The sequence below is a fragment of the Lagenorhynchus albirostris genome, chromosome 5, assembly GCF_949774975.1.
Source record: "Lagenorhynchus albirostris chromosome 5, mLagAlb1.1, whole genome shotgun sequence".
NCBI lineage: Eukaryota > Metazoa > Chordata > Mammalia > Artiodactyla > Delphinidae > Lagenorhynchus > Lagenorhynchus albirostris.
Window position 1 is genome coordinate 58715065 of NC_083099.1, and position 21156 is coordinate 58736220.

The following is a 21156-nucleotide window of genomic DNA, read 5'->3' on the forward strand; positions in this document are numbered from 1 at the left end:
GTAGTTGTGGCTCACAGGCTTAGTTGCTCCGCAGCACGTGGGATCTTCCCGGACCAGGGCTTGAACCCACGTCCCCTGCATTGGCAGGCGGATTCCCAACCACTGCGCCACCAGTGAAGCCCTTCAAGGTCTTTTCTATGGCAGGATGATTTTTTGAAAAATACTGCTTTGTGTTTTCCTCTTTATAACTTTCAACTCTTCCAAAAGGGACACCAGGCCATTAGCTCTCCTTTACTTCAGGGGAAGTATGTGTTCCTGGACTGAGGCAGAATTTTTCTTCAAGATCTGTCCCTGGTTGGCTTCTACTTTACTAAGCCTGAAGAGAGTACTTGAGGTGTCCTGGGGGCGGGGGAGGAAAAAGAGGCAAGTATCATAAAGAACTTAAGAGAGGAGGGGGAATTTGCAGGGGCAGGAAAAGAGAAGGAGGGTGGTGGGTTCTGAGAGGAGTGGGAGATGATGCTTAGGTTTTAGGTATTTCCTTGGCAAACTGGCCCGACCTCCCAGAGAATGGCAGAGGGTGTGCTAGGAACTCTGATCCTCATATGGCAGAGAAGTAGAGAGAAACTGGATTTTGAGGAACCACTTGGGGCTTGGTTGGCTGTTAGCAGTCAGCAGGACAGACAAGAGGATGGAGGCTCTGTCCTTGTTTTCTGGTACCACGTAAGCCTTCCATATTTGGTGCCTAAGACTGTTACCTGGTTTGGTAAAAGAGATGCTTGGAAACCACTTTATTTTCCTTAAAGAAAACAAAGAGATGGGTATTCCTTGAACACCTGAGTCTGAGATCCAATTTCTCTGCAAATCTCAATTTCTGTGATTCTAAATTCTGTGACTTGTTGACATCCAATCAAAGGTTGCTCTTTATCTTTTAATCCTCCCAGTCTCACCCTCTACTCCACCCTCATGCCTGGGTGGTGGCTGTTCTGTGGTGGCACCTCTTCTTCAAAGTTGCTCCGAATGATAATTATAAGCTTATTTCTTCTGAATACACACATGCAGGGAAAAAGGGCCAGCCCAATGTGATTAATCCCAGGCTACTAAGTAATAAATAGTACTTTTTGTTCTCCTTCTTTATCATGTCCAGAATACTCATTCCTACCCCAGATACGGGTCCTGTCCCTTCAGTAGAGGCCTTCCCTCAACAAAGGCTCAGGACAGCAGGCGTCTGGATAATCTGTGTCTGATATGCTAGAAGCCCATGGAATGGATACCACTTACCCAGGTTAAGGTTAGGAATAATATTCAAAATTTCTTTTTCAAAGAGTCTTTCTAGTAGAACACCAAATTGTGCCAACAGAAGGATCTCAGATATACAACAGCTAGATAAAACACTAGAAGGAGATATCCTACCATGTTAGGAGTAATCTGTCTTTGAATGAAGGGATGACGGGTGATGTTTTTCTCACTTTTTTTGCTCTTCCTGAATTTTCTATAAGTATATTTTTTTTATAATTTAAGAAAGGTTAAAAAATAATAAAAAGAAAAATTATCTTTCCTTTTTAAAATACCAGGAAACCTGCACATTTAGATACTGAGGAGACGCTTTCTTGAATAGCTTTTCAAAAATGCAGGTTGAGCTTGTCTGCATAGAAACAAAGAGAAATCTATCAAGTGAATTTTATAATGTTTACCGACTTTCTGAAGCCCCCTACGGGTGATGTGAAATGCCAAAGACTTCAAGTACTTTCTAAGGTAGTTAAGTTCCCTTAGTGAGATTCCTTGTAATCTAAAGCAATTACAAGTCTTTTGAATGAAAGCATGAGGAACATTTTGTAATGTGTACATCTCTATTACAAAAGTCACCTTTCCTGCTGTTTCAAATTAGAGCAGTAGATGAATAAATAAGACTGCTGTGGAAAGAGAACCTCAGTTGAGGTGGAGCTGTCAGGCCCTAATTTCATGAGATACACCAGGACTGACTGTTACCACTTAGAATAAGTTCTGCTGACTAATTAAAGTGCACCGCACAGTTTCATTTAATTACAGAAGACTACTTTTAGCACAATCAATTTTCATCTGGTCTCAGAATCCAGACTTCACTCACGTAAGTGCAATTAACACTGCTTCTTTTCTATTCCTAATCAATTTCAGAGAAACCTGAAACATATTTGAATTTTAAACATTTTAGACATGACTGAGGAGATTTTACATATTGATGATTTTCTTAGCTGTTCTGGGATGCTGGTGGATTGTTTTTTACACTCTCTAGGTAATAAATTATCTGCTTACACCAGAAATGAGCTATTATTTGCAATCCATTTTCATTTTTAAAATAGCTTTCTGATTATAACAATGGTAGATATTCATTAAAAACTTGGGCTGTGCAGTATGGTGGTTAAGAACAGACACTTTCTCCTCATATGACCCTGGGGACAAATTCTGGCTCCATCATTGGCCTTCTGCAAGTCCCTTAATATCTCCAGGTCGCATTCTCCTTATCCTTGAAATGAAGTCAGACTAGTGGTCTTGGTTAGTCATTATTAGGACTAAAAGAGAAAGTGTGTCTGTGGCATAAAGCACATGGTAAATGCTCAGTAAAAGTAGGTGTGCTTACTAGTGCTTTTGTACCATTGAGAAAAATATAAAGAATGAAACAAAAATCACCCATAACCTCAAAGCTCAAATACACATCTGTGAGTATTTTGGTGTTTTAATTTTCTGTATATATCAGTACATACCCTCTTCTAGATACCTTTCCCCTCTTCAGTTAAATTTTTCCTTTCTGCCTAATTATTCAAAAATAAGAGCAAGGTTAAGAAGATTATTGCAAAAATGGACTGTTATGTGGCAATTAAAATGGTATTTATGAAGAGTTTATTACAACATGGAATAGGCCTTGATTTATAATGTTCCTTGATATGTAGTATGATCACAATGATAGAAAACAAGTAATGTGTGAGGAAAAAAAGACTATAGAGAAATGCACCCACGGTACTGAGTTCATGAGTTGGGATTATGAGGAATTTGCCCCATCACCTTCCCTTGTACTTTTCAGCATTTCCCAAATCTTCTATTGCTAGCATGTATTATTTTAGTGAAAAAGTAAGATTTGCTTAAAATAAGCTTACATCTTTTCAGTTTCAATTCCTCCATGATGTTTTCTCCAAAGACCCTACACTACAGCAATCTCTTACCTCTCTGAATTCCAATACCCATATTCTCGACCAGTGGTTTGGAAGAAAAGAGGTATGTGCTAGCAGCTGCCATTAACCCTGTGAACTTGAGCAAGTCATTTAAACCCATCTGTAGATTATTTTTTATCATTTGTAAAGTGAGAAGACTGAGCTCATTCAATAATAGCTCAGGCTTCTTTGTGCAGATTAACTCAGAAGATCAGAATAAGGGGGAAGGGAGATCATAGTCCAGGATCACTTTTTTTTTTTTGGAAAGGGGCTTCTAGCCCGTTCACTGATCTCCAAAAATTATATACTTTAAAACATTTCTCTAAAAATATGTTTGACATTTTCCTTTCACTTTTTTTTTTTTGTGGTACGCGGGCCTCTCACTGCTGTGGCCTCTCCCGCTGCGGAGCACAGGCTCCGGATGTGCAGGCTCAGCGGCCATGGCTCACGGGCCCAGCCGCTCTGCGGCATGTGGGATCCTCCCGGACTGGGGCACGAACCCGCGTCCCCTGCATCGGCAGGCGGACTCCCAACCACTGCGCCACCAGGGAAGCCCTCCTTTCACTTTTTGATTGTAAAACTAGTATATAAAAATTTCTGTAAGAACCATGACAAAATTAAATATTAATTAAAATATAAAGAATAAGAAAATAAGCAATTTAATTTAGAACCAGGGAATTTTAAGGGATAGCAGCATATTATCAGCTCCCATTCACCAGTCTATTTTGGTTATCTTGAGTTTAAATAGAGTTCCTTTCAATTTTGTGGGTCAAACATAAGTTGCTTAGAAACCTCCTGGGGTTGTGTTGTGAAGGAACTGATCTATGTGAGATTAAATGTCAATTCTGCTTGTGAGGAGTCTGACTTTCTTTTGCCGCTTTAGATATCCATTGATTAACTGTCACTGGATCAAAACTTAAAAAAAAAAGAAAAAACCCACCAAACAACCAACCAACCCATTCTGCATATGCAAAAGAAAAGAAAGTATCCCTTGCAAAGTGAGGAATGAAAATCACTATGCAAGTTTGGATAAAGTACTTGCCACAATAAACAATTTTCGTTGAAGTGAAATTATGTGCAGATGAGTTAGGGACCTAATTTCCCTGGATCTAGTAGCCCAGGCTGGTGAAGAGTGGCTGAAATGTCCCCACTCACATCACTTGTTGACTGACAGCTCAGTGTTCGTTGAGGAGTCCATGTGGCTGCCAAAGAACATATTCCACCTGAGGCTGCAATCAAAGATGTGCAGCACCTGACCAAGGATGGAATTGTTTTTCAAACTTAATTAAAAAAAAAATTGAAGTACAGTTTATTTACAATGCTGTGTTAGCTTCTGGTGTACAGCAAAGTGATTCAGTTAGACATACATATATAGCTATTTTTTTTCAGATTCTTTTCCCTTATAGGTTATTACAAAATATTGAGTATAGTTCCCTGTGCTATATAGTAGGTCTTTGTTGGTTATCTATTTTATATATGGTAGTGTGTATATGTTAATCCCAAATTCCTAATTTATCCCTCCCTCCCTCTTTCCGCTTTGGTAACCATAAGTTTATTTTCTATCTCTGTGGGTCTGTTTCTGTTTTGTAGCCAACTTCATTTGTATCATTTTTTTTTAAAGATTCTGCATATAAGTGATATCATATGATATTTGTCTTTGTCTGGCTTACTTCACTTAGTATGATAATCTCTAGGTCCAAGGGATAGGATAGAATTTTGATCGGTCAGAATTAGTTTGAGTTCTGGGTGTAAGTCCTGGGTGTCCCATGTAGTGAGGGTCATTGACAAACTGGAGTCTCTTCAGGCAAGAGTGGCTGGGCAGGAGTAAGCCTGTTTATGAAGCAATTCACCTGGTAAAGCAAGGCTCAGAGGAGTGCTGAGCACAGAGCAAGCAGTTTAGCCTTGTTTTTGCAGACAGCAGAATTAGGATGAATAGGTGGCAGTTCCGGGGAATAGATTTTTTTTTTAAATAAATTTATTTATTATTTTATGTATTTATTTTTGGCTGTGTTGGGTCTTCATTGCTGCATGCAGGCTTTCTCTAGTTGCAGCGAGCGGGGGCTACTCTTCGTTGCGGTGCGCAGCCTTCTCATTGTGGTGGCTTCTCTTGCTGTGGAGCAGGGCTCTAGGCGCGTGGGCTTCAGTAGTTGTAGCACATGGGCTCAGTAGTTGTGGCTCGTGGGATCTAGAGCACAGGCTCAGTATTTGTGGTGCACAGACTTAGTTGCTCTGCAGCATGTGGAATCTTCCCAGACCAGGGCTTGAACCCATGTCCCCTGCATTGGCAGGCGGATTCTTAACCACTGCGCCACCAGGGAAGCCTGGGACAGATTTTTATCAAACACAACATGAAGCTGCCTGAAAATAGAATGGGCTTCTTCTTCCTCAGAGGGATGGGCTCCCCAGCATTAGAAATCTTCAGAGACACGATGACCCATGTGAGGAGTGCTCTACAGACGATTCACCGGTCAGTTTGACCTAACGAATTCGATGGTCTCTTACAAGCCTGAGTGTCTTTGTTTGCAGTGTTATTAATGAACTGATTTATTGAATCAAACAGGAAGGCTCAAAATTAATGAAATCTCTACGAGATAAGAAATGGATCTGTCATGCATGTACCTTTCTCAAGCTAAACAGTATAGGGGAGGAAACAGACAGGCTTTGGCATCAGGTAGAACAGGCTGCAGTCCTGGCTGTGCTCCTTGTCACGTGACTTTTGGCAATTTACTTCACTTCTCTAACTCAGTTTCCTGGTCTGTAAAATGTAAAAAGTCTCTTAGAGCAGTTGTGTGGATTAGGTGAGGCAATGTATGCAAAGTGCTTAGAATTTGTAACATAAGAGCTAAGGAATTGACAATTAATGTTATTTTATATTTGTAAATTAAAAAGAATAGAGAGGATAGAGAGAGGATGCAGTCCCACAAACTGTAAACTGTGTGGTTCAGAAGTGTTGAAAAACAAAAATATTGGTACTAGCACTCAACAGAGATTTTCCAGTTGCCTCTGGGTTAGATGCGCTTCCCTGTATAATGGAGTTGGTCATCACTGCCAATGTTAGCAGGCACCTGGGCAAACAGCCTGAGGCTCTCACCAAACAACATGCCAGCTTGTTAGCTGCAGAAATGTGGGGAGGAAAAGTTGAAGTGATGGGAAGGAGAGGAACGGGCACAGGAGGCTGGAGGTAATGCAATACAAAGCTTGAGCAGACTAACCAAGAGCCGTTTCTAACAGAGAATCTAAGAGAGTTTCTTGTTCTTTGCTTTCTATTCTTCTTCACCTAGCAAGTGGCAAGGAGGAATGGAGTATTAAAGAACAATGAACAAAGCCTGTTGTCCATATTGGCAGGGGTCATTTTTGAAAGGGCTTTTAGGGTATTCATTAGCAAATGAATGCCTTTGCAGAGCCAGAATTTTACATGATCCTGTTTGTAGCTCCGGTGGTATTTGCATTCATAACGAAGAGCTGCCCTAAAAGTGCCCTGAAATGAGGTTTGGAGACTAAGCCTGTTGTTTGCTGCTGCTTTGAGAGTAAGGTTTTGTGAGGCCAGTTTCTCAGAGGCTACTTATTTTCTGTAGGTCTCCTGGCTGCTCTCTGGGTTGCTAAGGGCAGGAGACTACAGGGCTGCTTTACCACAGGCTTGGGGACATGGGGAGGGCCCTTGGGTTTGAGCCTTGTCTCATGTTCCATGCAACAAGTCATGTGAGGAGGGAAGCGGCAGGTGGATAGTTATAGTGTGAGCCCTGACTGTTAGCTTTTCTTCCTGTAAAGCAAGCGCCCGACTTCAGCTTTGATTGCCGAGGTATCCACTTCAAAGAGGCACCCGCTTCAAAGATGGCATCCTCTTCAAAGTTGGCTATCTCGAATAAACACATTGCTAGCTACAAGACTAGATAAAGGGCCAAGCTGTGCCCCCCCCCGCCCTGCACCTTACATCCCAGACTCCTTTGTTTTAGAGTTCTTTGACAACTGACCATTTGGGAGGATTGTTTTTTTTTTTCTCTTCCAGAGCTTTAAATTCCCACTCTTATGCTTTAAATTCACCAATAAAGAGTGGGCCCTTGAAACCCTAGGCCCCCACTCTCAAACCCAATAAAAGGACAACCCTAGACCCATGCTTGCGTTCTTTCTCTCTACCTGTGACTTTGCTGTGTGGTCCCAGTTGTGCCATGTAATTTCTAGGACCTATAAGTAATAAACGTTTATTTTTCTTTAAAAGTTTCCTGATAGTTATTGCTGAGGGCATCTTGCAATCATAGTAAGAAACACAAGGGCCAGCCCAACCACAACACTGGTTAGGCTGAGACAGGCACAGAATAACAGTGAACTGCAAGCAATGTGACTCTGTTCCAAAGGGGTTTCTTCTCCTTTAGCCATGTCTCCAAGTGGGGGAAGTCACTAGGAAACTCCCTACCAGCTTTATAAGATAAGGCATGAGAAATATTTGCTAAACCCAAACTATATGTTTGTGCTTGCATCATAGCAATATTAAACAAAACAAAACACCTAGATGTTGATGCTACTCTCAAGAAGCTCACTGTCCAATGATAAAATAAAAATAGAGGTAACTGCAATTCAAGAGAAGGTGAATAAATATTGCAAAAAGAAATAAACTTACTTGCTCAAAATCACCCTATTATTGGTAAATAAAAGATCTGGAATTCAAGATATTTATTCTTTCCTTTTAGGGCAGACTGCATCTTCCAAAAGTGGCTACAGTGGTGTTTCTGGTCCCCCAGCCTCTTCAGAACTTTGCCACACTCCATTAAATGGTGGAATCTGTGGCCCTGTCTTTGAACACTTGCCCTGACAAACAGAATGCAATGGAAGTGAACTGGTGTGACTTTTAAGGCTACATCCTAAAAGGTGATACAGTTTCTGCCTGCCTCTCTTTTACTCTCTAGCCACTCACCCTTGGAATCTAGCTGTCATGTTGGAAGGAAGCCCAGGCCTCAAAGAAAGGCCACCTGTAGGTGTTTTAGCCATCTACCACACTAAGGTTTCGGGTGACTACCAGCGTAAGCCTTCTGATATGTGACTGGGGGCGCCTGTAGATGATTCCAACTCCTCGCCATTGCTACCAGCCTTCAAGCCACATAGTGGAGCCAAGATGAGCCATCCTCTCTGAGCCCTACCCAAATTGCAGATTTTTGAGCAAGATAAATATTGTTGTTTTCAGTCACAAGTGCTGGAGTAATTTATCACACATCCAGAGTAACTGGAGCATACTTTAGGTCAGAGGACTGGAGCAGGGAAGGAGGACTAGGTGTAGGAAGGGACCTTATGATGGGGCTTCTTCGAAGGACTGGGCAGGCTAATGACGTGTGGTAGCATTTCCTCAAAAAGTGTTTTAGGGACAAAGAGTTCTGTGGTCAAATGAGCTGGAGAAACTTCAGGTTAAAACAAAGGCTGCAAATTGGTGGCCTATAGGCCAGGTCTAGCCAAGAGTCATGTTTTCTCCCCCTCATCCTAGATGTGAAATTTCACATCAAAACTTGGATTTCAGGAGAACGGCCAAGATGGCAGAGTAGAAAGACCCTGAGCTCACCTCCTCTCACAAGCACACCAAAATCACAACTATCTGCAGAACAACCATTGATGGAAAAAACTGGAACTTACTAGAAAACATCTTCTACAACTAAAGACATGAAGAAGGAACCACAATAAGACAAGTAGGAGAGGGGGACACTCGATGTAGTCAAATCCCATACCTCCTGGGTGGGCAACCCACAAACTGGAGAAAAATTATGTTGCAGAGATTCTTCCACAGGAGTGAGAGTTTGAGGCCCATGTCAGGCTCCCCAGCCTGAGGGTCCGGCACCAGGAAGACAAGCCCCCAGAGCATTAGGCTTTGAAGGCCAGCGGGGCTTAATTGCAGGAGTCCCTTAGGACTGGAGGAAATAGAGACTTCACTTTCGAAGGGCACACACCAAATCTCATGTGCACCAGGACCCAGGGCAAGCTCAGTAGTTTGATAGGAGCCTGGGCCAGACCTACCTGCTGGTCTTGGAGGGTCTCCTGGAGAGAGGTGGGGGGTGACTGTGGCTCACTATGGGGACATAAACACTAGTGGCATATTGGGGAACGTTCAAATGCATGAACACTGCTGCTGGCAACTGCCATCTTGGCTCCTTAGCACCAAGACCTGGCCCCACCCAACGGCCTACAGGCACCAGTGCTGTGGTGCCTCAGGACAAACAACTAACTGGGTGGGAACACAGCCCTGCCCATCAGCAGACAGGCTGCCTAAAGACTTCCTGAGCCCATAGCCACCCCCAGACACAGCCTTGCCCACCAGAGGGCCAAAACCTAGCTGTACCCACCAGTGGTCAGGCACTGGCCCTTCCCACCAAGAAGCCTGCACAAGCCTCTAGACCAGCCTAGAGCATAGAGCTTGGGTGACGAGAGGGGAGTGCACTGCTGGGATGCATAGAATGTCTCCCACAGAAGGCCACTCCTCCAAGGTCGAGAAATAGAACTAACCTACCACATACATAAAAATACAAATAGCAACTTAGACAAAATGAGGGGGTAGAGGAATACATTCCAGACAAAGGAACAAGATAAAACCCCAGAAGGAGAACTAAGTGAAATGGAGGTAGGTGATCCACCTGAGAAAGAGTTCAGAGTAATGACTGTAAAGATAAAGAATTCTGGAAGAGAATGGCTGCACAGAGTGAGAAGCTAGAAGTTTTTAACAAAGAGTTAGAAAATATAAAGAATAAACAAACAGAGATGAAGAATACAATAACTGAAATGAAAAATACACTAGAAGGAATCAATAGTAGACTAAATGATACAGAAGAACAGATCAGTGAGCTGGAAGACAGAGTAGTGGAGATCACTGCTGCTGAACAGAAAAAAGAATGAAAAGAAATGAGGACAGTTTAAGAGACCTCTAGTACAACATCAAGCACACTAATATTCACATTATAGGGGTCCCAGAAGGAGAGGAGAAAGAAAAAGGGCCTGAGAAAATATTTGAAGATTATAATAGCTGAAAACTTCCCTAACTTGGGAAAGGAAACAGTCATCCAAGTCCAGGAAGTTCAGAGAGTCCCATAGAGGATTAACTTAAAGAGGAACACACCAAGACACACTGTAATCAAAACTACAAAAATTAAAGATAAAGAGAGAATATTAAAAGCAGCAAGGGAAAAGCAACAAATAACATACAACGGAAGTCCCATACGGCTATCAGCTGATTTTTCAGCAGAACCTCTGCAGGCCAGAAGGGAGTGGCATGATATATTTAAAGCAATGAAAGGGGAAAACCTACAACCAAGAATACTCTACCCAGCAAGGCTCTCATTCAGATTTGATGGAGAAATCAAAAGCTTTACAGACAAGCAAAAGCTAAAAGAATTCATCACCACCAAACCAGCTTTACAACAAATGTTAAAAGGAATTTCTCTAAGCAAGAAGGAGACCACAACTAGAAACAAGAAAATTGCAAAGTGAAAAATTCACTGGTACAATAAGTAAAGGTAGGAAAATCACCCTCACACAAAGCTAGTAAGGAGGTTAAAAGACAAAAGTCGTAAAATCATCTGTATCCACAATAAGCAGTTAAGGGATACACAAAACAATTAGATGCAAAATATGATATCAAAAACAGTATGCAGGGGACTTCCCTGGTGGCACAGTGGTTAAGAATCTGCCTGCCAATGCAGGGGACATGGGTTCGAGCCCTGGTCAGGGAAGATCCCACATGCTGCGGAGCAACTAAGCCCGTGTACAACAACTACTGAGCCTGCGCTCTAGAGCCCATGAGCTGCAACTACTGAGCCTGTGTACTACAACTACTGAAGCCCACACACCTAGAGCCCCTGCTCCACAACAAGAGAAGCTGCCACAATGAGAAGCCCACGCACCGCAACAAAGAGTAGCCCCACTCGCCGCAACTAGAGAAAGCTCACGCACTGCAAGACCCAACACAGCCAAAAATAAATAAATAAATAAAATTTAAAAAAACAGTATGCAGGGTTTTAAAAATGCATTTGAAATTGAGAGATCAGCAACTTAATACAATCATGTATATATACAGACTGTTATATGAAAACCTCATGGTAACTGCAAACCAAAAATCTATAATATAATATATATACACACAAAAAAGAAAAAGGAATCCAAACATAACTGATAGTCTTCATATCAAAGAGAACAAAAGAAGAAAAGGGGGGAAAAAGACCTGTGGAAACAAATCCAAAACAATTTAAAAAATGGCAGTAAGAACATACATATTGATAATTACCTTAAAAGTAAACTGACTAATGCTCCAATCAAAAGTCAGAGTGGCTGAATAGATACAAAAACAAGACCTATATATATGCTGCTTATAGGAGGCTCATATGAGATCTGGAGACACTTACAGACTGAAAGTGAGGGCATGGAAAAAGGTATTCCACGCAAATGGATATCAAAAGAAATGCAGAGTAGCAATACTTATACTAGACAAAATAGACTTTAAAATAAAGACTGTTAAAAGAGACAAAGAGGGACATTACATAATGATAAAGGGATCAATCTAAGAAGATATAACAACTGTAAATATATATGCACCCAACATAGGAGCACCTCAATATGTAAGGCAAATGTTAACAGATATAAAAGGAGAAATCGACAGTAAAACAATAATATTGGGAGAGTTTAACACCCCACTTACATCAATGGACAGATCATCCAGACAGAAAATCAATAGGGAAACACAGGCCTTATATGACACATCAGACCAACTGGACTTAAATGGTATATATATATATACATACACATACATATATATATATATATATATACACATATATATATATATACACACACACACCATTCCATTTGAAAATAGCAAAATACACATTCTTTTCAAGTGCACATGGAACATTCTCCAGGATAGATCACATGCTAGGCTACAAAACAAGCCTCAGTAAATTTTAGAAAACTGAAATCATATCAAGCATCTTTTATGACCACAATGCTATGAGACTAGAAATCAACTACAAGAAAAAACTGCAAAAACACAAACACGTGGAGGCTAAACAATATGCTACTAAACAACCAATGTATCACTGAAGAAATCAAAGAGGAAATCAAAAAATACTAGAGACAAGTGAAAACAAAAACAGGATGATCCAATACCCATGGGACGCAGCAGAAGCAGTTCTAAGAGGGAAGTTTATAGCAATACAAGCTTACCTCAGGAAACAAGCAAAAATTCAAATAAACAATCTAACCTTACACCTAAAGGAACTAGAGAAAGAAGAACAAATAAAACCCAAAGTTAGTAGAAGGAAAGAAATCATAAATATCAGAGAATAGAGACTAACAATAGAAAAGATCAATGAAACTAAAAGCTAGTTCTTTGAAAAGAAAAACAAAATTGAAAACCTTTAGGCAGATTCATCAAGAAAAAAAAAAACCAGAGCTCAAATCAGTAAAATCAGAAATGAAAAAGAAGTTACAACTGATACTACAGAAATACAAAGCATCATAAGAGACTAGTATGAGCAGCTATAGGCCAATAAAATGGATAACCTAGAAGAAACGAATAAATTTCTAGAAAGGTACAATCTCCCAAGACTGAACCAGGAAGAAATAGAAAATATGAACAGGCCAATTACAAGTACTGAAATTGAATCAGTAATTAAAAAACTCCCAACAAACAAAAGTCCAGGACCAGATGGCTTCACAGATAAATTCTACCAAACATTTAGAGATAAGTTAACACCTATCTTTCTGAAACCATTCCAAAAAATTGCAGAAAAAGGAATACTTCTAAACTCATTCTATGAGGCCACCATCACCCTGATATCAAAACCAGACAAAAATATCACACAAAAAGAAAATTACAGACCAATATCACTGAAGAATATAGATGCAAAAATCCTTAACAAAATACTAGCAAACTGACTCCAACAATACATTAAAAGCATCATACACCATGATCAAGTGGGATTTATCCCAAGGGTGCGAGGACTTTTCAATATCTGCAAATTGATCAATGTGATATATACTAACAAACTGAAGAATAAAAGCCATATTATCATCTCAATAGATGCAGAAAAAGCTTTTGATAAAATTCAACATCCATTCATGATAAAAACTCCCCAGAAGGTAGGCATAGAGGGAACATACTTCAACAAAATAGAGACCATATATGGCAAACCCACAGCTAACATCATACTCAATGGTGAAAAGCTGAAAGCATTTCCTCTAAGATCAGGAACAAGATGAGGATGCCCACTGTCACCACTTTTATTCAACGAAGTTTTGTAAGTCCTAGTCACAACAATCAGAGAAGAAAAAGAAATAAAAGGAATCCAAACTGGAAAGGAAGAAGCAAATCTGTCACTGTTTGCAGATGACATGATACTATACATAGAAAATCCTAAAGACACCACTAGAAAACTACTAGAGCTCATCAATGAATTCGGTAAAGTTGTAGGTACAAAATTAATGCACAGAAATCTGTTGCCTTTCTGTACACTAACAATAAACTATCAGAAAGAGAAATTAGGGAAACAATCCCATTTAGCATTGCATCAAAAAGAATAAAATATCTAGGAATAAACCTACGTAAGGAGACAAAGGACCTATACTCTATAAGATGTTGATGAAAGAAATTGAAGACAACACACACGTGGAAAGATATACTGTGTTCTTGGATTGGAATAATCAGTATTGTTAAAATGACAATACTACTGAAGGAGATCTACAGATTCAATGCCATCCCTATCAAATTACCAATGGCATTTTTCAAAGAACTGGAACAAATAATTTTAAAATTTATATGGAAACACAAAAGACCCTGAATAGCCAAAGCAATCTTGAGAAAGAAGAATGGAGGTGGAAAAATCACACTCTCTGACTTCAGACTATACTACAAAGCTACAGTAAATAAAACTGTATGGTACTGGCACAAAAACTGACACATAGATCAATGGAACAGGATAGAGAGCCCAGAAATAAACCCACACACTTATGGTCAATTAATATGTGACAAAAGAGGCAAGAATATACAATGGAGAAAAGCTAGTCTCTTCAATAAGTGGTGCTGGGAAAACTGGACAACTACATGTAAAAGAATGAAATTAGGACATTCGCTAACATCATACAAAAATAAAGTCATAATGGATTAAGATCTAAATGTAACACCAGATACCATAAAACTCCTAGAGGAAAACATAGGCAGAACACTCTGACATGAATCACAGCAATATTTTTCTGGATCTGTCTCCTACAGTAATGGAACTGAAACCAAAAATAAACAAATGGGACCTAATAAAACTTATAAGCTTTTGCACAGCAAAGGAAACCATAAACAAAATGAAAAGACAACCTACAGACAGGAAGAAAATATTTGCAAACAATGTAAGTGACAAACGCTTAATTTTCACAATATACAAACAGCTCATACAGCTTAACATAAAAAAACAAAACAAGGGCTTCCCTGGTGGCGCAGTGGTTGAAAGTCTGCCTGCCAATGCAGGGGACACGGGTTCGTGTCCCGGTCCAGGAAGATCCCACATGCCGTGGAGCGGCTGGGCGCATGAGCCATGGCCGCTGAGCCTGAGTGTCTGGAGCCTGTGCTCCGCAACAGGAGAGGCCACAGCAGTGAGAGGCACGCATACCACAAAAACCCCCAAAAAACAACAAAAAACCCCGAAACAGCCCAATCAAAAAATGGGCAGAAGACCTCAATAGACATTTCTCCAAAGAAGACATTCACATGACTAACAGACACATGAAAAGATGCTCAGCATTGCTAATCATTACAGAAATGCAAATTGAAACTATAACGAGGTATCATCTCACACTGGTCAGAATGGTCATCATCAAAAAGTCTACAAATAATAAATGCTGGAGAGGATGCAGAGAAAAGGGAACCCTCCTACACTTTTTTTTTTGCGGTACGCGGGCCTCTCACTGTTGTGGCCTCTCCCGCTGCGGAGCACAGGCTCCAGACGCGCAGGCTCAGCGGTCATGGCTCACGGGCCCAGCCGCTCCGCGGCACGTGGGATCTTCCCGGACTGGGGCACGAACCCGCGTCCCCTTCATCGGCAGGCGGACTCTCAACCACTGCGCCACCAGGGAAGCCCCCTCCTACACTTTTGGTGGGAATGTAAACTGGTGTAGCCACTATGGAGAGCAGTATGGAGGTTCCTTAAAAAACTACAAAAATAGAGTTATCATATGATCTAGCAAGCAATCTCACTCCTGGGCATATATCCACAAAACACAAAAACTCTAATTAGAAAAGATACATGCACCCCAATGTTCATAGTGGTGCTATTTAGAATAGCCAAGACATGGAAGCAACCTAAATGTCCACCGACAGATGAATGAAGATGTAGTATGTGTGTGTGTGTTTGTGTACATAAAATGGAATACTACTCAGCCATAAAAAGAATGAAATATTGCCATTTGAAGCAACATGGAAGACCTAGAGATTATCATGCTCAGTGAAGTAAGTCAGAGAGAGAAAGACAAATATCATATGATATCACTTATGTGTGGAATCTAAAAAAAATGATACAAATGAACTTATGGACCAAACAGATAAAGACTCACAGACATGGAAAAGTAACTTATGGTTACCAAAGGAGAAAGGGGGCAGGAATAAATTAGGAGTTTGGAATTAACAGATCACCCTACTATATATGAAATAAACAAGGACCTACTGTATAGCACAGGGAACTATGTTCAATATCTTATAATAACTTATAATGGAAAATAATATGTATTTACATAGCTGAATCACTTTTCTGTACACCAGAAACTAACACAACATTGTAAATCAACTATACTTCAATTATAAACCACCACCACCCAGATTTCAGACATTTCATGAAGATCTGTTAATATCAGGCCCACATGTCTAGAAGCAGCACCTCTCTGGTGGAATATGTGATCTCCACTTCACCACAGTCACTGCCGGATCCTGACCTTTACCTGCCTGGATCCTGGAGGTAACTGAATTGGCAACTTGTGGGCCAGGTGAGCAGGTGCCTTTCTGCATGACTTCCTGGGATCTTCATCTGCTTATGTGCATTTTAAATCTCTAAGAGGGGTATATAAGCAGTAATCCCCAAATGGAATTACCTTGAAACTCTGTGTGTGTGCGTGTGTGTAGTGTTAGGGTTCTCCAGAATACAGCTCGGACAAAGCTGCTACAGAGACCCAGAGCATGAGGATCTGAAACAGAGCTCTTTGGTGGGATAAATTTGGTGTATCCTGAGAAGTTATCAGGGACAGGAATTTGCCACACTTTGTTTTTATGTGATTGTCTCCAGTAGAGACTCATCTCCAATTAGCCATCAGGTTCTCTGATCCTCACATCTGCTGTGTGAATCAGATTTCTTCACAATTTTGTTGTTGCTGTTCCAGAAAGGGCAATGAAACCCAGAATGTGGAGGGAAGAATTAAAATAATTTTTGTATGTTTTTGAGAAGACAACTTATTTGATGCATTTATCATTTCAATATTAATTAGTCATTTAAAATGTCCTTTAAAACTATATATAATTATGTGTACAGATTGGGCAAAGACTTATTGTTGTTGCCTTCAAAATAACTTAAATAATAGAAAATCTTCGATAAAGGCATAATTTTCTGGTGACCAACAAATTTTAAGTTCTGTGGTTGGTTCGGGATCTGTAAAACATGCAAACATTCTTTATGTTTGGAATAGCAATTAAGAGCAGGAGTTTTGGAGTTAGATGTGATCAGAATCCCAGTTCTATCGTGGTGTGACCCTGAGTACATCACTGAATCTCTCTGTCTCAGTTTCCCAACGTTAAAATGGGAGCAACACTTGCCACATAGGATTGCTGTGAGCTCTGAGTGACATGATGAATGTAAAACACTGGGCTCAGAACATGGAGCCCACCCCGGGCAGCACTTAGAGCTACAACTAAAGCAACCTTAGGAAGGCTGGACACGTAAACCGGTTCTTTCCTCCATCCCTTTCCCTGGCTGCATGGCAAGGCCACCAGAGGGACTAGTTTAGGAGCACTTTTCTTTGTAACAGTTTTTCCTGGTGATGAAGATTTAACTTGCTATACCTAATACCCATGTAGACACTGACTTCCATGGTGGAAAGCACTCCCTCTCCCATCCTATCAGGATATTTAAAGAAAAAAAACTGAGCCCGCCATTTTGACGGGAAAAGTCAGATTAAAAATTCACTCAGGCTTCCCTGGCGGCGCAGTGGTTGAGAGTCCGCCTGCCGATGCAGGGGACACGGGTTCGTGCCCCGTGCCCACATGCTGCGGAGCGGCTGGGCCCGTGAGCCATGGCCGCTGAGCCTGCGCGTCCGGAGCCTGTGCTCCGCAACGGGAGAGACCACAACAGTGAGAGGCCCGCGTACCACCAAAAAAAGAAAAAAAAAAAAAATTCACTCATACTGTATTGATCACATTGTACTGATATTCTGCTTTTCTCCCTTTTCCTTTTGACTACGTGATTGTCACAATGGTTGACCAGGTGCGAAGACAGAGTCTAGATCCAGTTAGTTATCTTATGAGGATAATGGGAAGGAAAATGGTGGAAGCTGCTTTCTTTGACCTGAAATCAAACTGCCTGACTCAATGGCAAAGCAAACATTCTTACGAGCCGCCAGAAGCTCCCCTACCCTGCATCAGGGTGGTGGTGCCACATGGTGAGGGGACCATGTTCATGCCACCTTGAGCGAATATCCAGCTGTTCATAGCTACTAAGGAGCTAGGCAGTTTTTGTCACACCCACCGGTGCCTTAAAAAAAATTCCAGATGGTCAAAATTACCACACATTCTCCTTGTGTACTGATTTATTGGCCTGCGAGGATTAATTTGGATGGAACTGGAGAAATACTTTCTATGCCAAGGATACGAGCCATTGGATCTAGCTTCTTGGCAGCAGCTGCCTCATTCCCAGTGTCAGAGCACAGAAGAGAAGCCCAAATGCCAGGCCAGAGGCTTCATGGGCCCAGGAGAAAATCTGCCGCTGGAGCTCTCTTTTCTACGGAACCTATAGGGGAGGTTATGGATAGAGTGACATTCCTTTCTTTTCTTTTCTTTTTATATTTATTTTATTTATTTTTGGTTGCATTGGGTCTTCCTTGCTGTGTGTGGGCTTTCTCTAGTTACGGCGAGTGGGGGCCACTCTTCGCTGCAGTGCGTGGGCCTCTCACTGTGGTGGCTTCTCTTGTTGCGGAGCACGGGCTCTAGGTGCGCGAGCTTCAGTAGTGGTGGCAAGCGGGCTCAGTAGTTGTGGCTTACGGACTCTGGAACGCAGGCTCAGTAGCTGTGGCGCACGGGCTTAGCTGCTCTGTGGCATGTGGGATCTTCCCAGACCAGGGATTGAACCCGTGTCCCCTGCATTGGCAGGCGGATTCTCAACCACTGCACCACCAGGGAAGCCCCCGTTCCTTTATTTTCAATTATTAGACTGTACCGCCAAGACTTGCTAGACTTTCACAAATAATACCTGCACTGCTCTCAGGAGCTATTATGTAATTAGGAACACATTTTGAAAGGTTAGGCACAACATTTTAAAAAGGAAATACTTAGATGTACAAGATAGTATTGCTTTTCTAATGTCTTTATAAAATGGATTATTTCTCATATAGAACTCCTTTCATTGAGGTAATTCACAAAATTTGAGGGGTAGCATCCTCTCAAAGTCATTTATTATACACATTTACATATTTAATTCACTCATTCAGCAAAATTATTGACAAGCCTGCTCTGTAACAGGCAGTGTTCTAGTCACTAGGTACGGTGGTGAACAAGACAGATGCTGATCCTGCCACTGTGTGCAGTCTGGTGGGGCATAGATAGATGCAACACAGTGCTGTGAGATAGCGGGGAAAGGTGCTCTAGGAACAAACAGGAGGGGAACCCAACCTAGACTTAAGGGATCTTCCTGGAAGCAGTGAAAGCCAATTGAGACTCTAAGAGTGAACTGAAGTTAGCCAGGTAATGGGGGTGAGGAAAGAACCTTTCTGATGGGAGAAATAGCATGTGCGAAAGCTAGGAAGAAGATTACATGGTCTCTTCTAGGAACTGATAATGTATTATGATGCCAGTGTAGACATCAGGTGGGAGACAGAGTTGAGGATGTAGAGCCAAGAATGGTCCAAATCATAAAGGACCTTATAAAGTTAGGTCCATTAGTTCAGACTTCATTCTGTAAGTGGGAAGTCATTATTCAGATCTGTATTTTAGAAAGATTATTTGGCGGAAATGAAGAGAATGGGAGCTTTCCATTCTCCACTCTGGAGGCAGGAACACCAGTTACAAGGCTGTTATTGTTGTCTGTATAAGATGATGGTGACCCGAATAGCGTGTTGGCAGAAAAGATGGAGAGAAATGGATGGAGATGAGAGATATTTAGCAGAATCAACAGGACTTGGTCTTTGATTAGATGTCAGAGGAGAGACAGATGTTGTGTGTGGGAGAAAGAGACAGACAGAGACAGAAAAAGATAGAGACAGAGAGATATGAGTCTTTTCGCTTGGGGGATTCTATTCCCCGAGTTAGGGAACAGAAAAGGCGAAGTAGGGTTACAGTGAAGAGCTCGGATCTGATGTGCAGTTTAAGGTGTCTTGGTATGATGGAACACAGATGTTGAGTAGGCTGTGGGCTGTGTGGGTTTTGTGTCAGGAGGACAGTCAGAGCCAGAGATGTGGATTTTGGAGTCATCAGCATGTGAGTGGTGACTGGAATCACATGAGGGGATTCCAGTGAGAGGTGTCAGGAGAGGAGAGCAGGCTGCCCAGGGTTGCACTCTGGGAACATCAGCAACAAGGAATAAGCAGAGGAGGAAGAACTTACTTGGGTGGGAGGGAGGGCTTGTGTTCAGAAAATCCAAAAGAAGAGAACCCTTAAGCTGAGGAAGTGTTTAACAGTGTCGAATGCTGCAGAGAGGTTAAATTAGGCTGAAGTGCACCTATGAATGTGGACAGCCATGGAGATGTGATGATTTTGTCCAGAGCAATGTCCATGGAATAGGAGTGGAAGCCAAATCACCATGGATTGAGAGCAAATGAGCATGCGCCTGCACGCGCGTGCACACACGGTCATACATTGGAACAGGAAATACAACCTTCTCCGGAGTGTTTGTGGAGTTACTGAAACTATGAAATAGCTGAAAAATCGCAGTCTTCACTTAATTTTTTCCCCTCACTTCAATGCATTTATACGTACACACCCACCTATTTACTTATTTATCTGTCTTAAACTGTTAAGCCAAATGCCTTATTTGAATCATAGCCGAGGCTAAGGATGGGAAGGGGGTAGGGAAAGGAACAGCCATGTTTTCTTTTCCTTTTATTGTCTCATAGGATCTGAGCATCACCAGAGGAAGGAAGATGCCTTAGGAGCATCTAGTCCAACCCTTTCCTGTGGGGAGGAACTAGGGGTGGGGAGGGGCAGAAGAGAGACAAATTAGAAGGCTATTGCAGTAGTTTGGGCTGAGACCAGGCTGACTGCAACAGGAACAGAGAAGAAAGACTGAATCAGGTTTTCTAAGTGAAGAAATAAGAGGATTTAGTAACAAAACTGCATTGCTTCTTACTAAAAGCAACAGTATTTTCACCTTGAATATGCATAATTTTTAAAGAGCTTTCAAGTGTATTAACTTATTTGACCTTCATAAGTGACTTCTACAAGGTCACCAGCTAGTTAATAATGAACCCAGGGCCAGACCCACATCCCCTAATTTCTACTCTTCTACCTTTTTCATTAATGCAAACTTGTTTCCCTCATCCTGCTCTGCAGCTCTAACCTATCCTTTGCGTTAAGGATCAATCAAGGTTGTTGCCTGGCAAATATTATCTTGGTTGGAGGAAAGAGCAGAACAGAGCCCTTCTGCTTGTCTCTTGTCGCTTAATTTTCTAAGACAAACCAAGTTCATTCTCTTTAGAAATACAAGGTCACTGATACTACACTCAGCTGCTTTTCTGTCAGGAATGAAGCAAACTGCAATGGAATGTTAAAATGGGACTCTTTCAGTCTAAGTTTTGGCTGTGGTTCCAAAAAAAAGATGAAATAATAGGTGCCTGA

At 41.4% G+C, this 21156-nt stretch overlaps 1 protein-coding gene across 2 annotated transcripts in view; it reads right to left on the bottom strand.

Annotated features, from left to right (window-relative positions):
* Window positions 1-21156, bottom strand: part of PEX5L (peroxisomal biogenesis factor 5 like) — a 247278-nt gene that overhangs the window by 17146 nt on the left and 208976 nt on the right. The window lies entirely within an intron of this gene.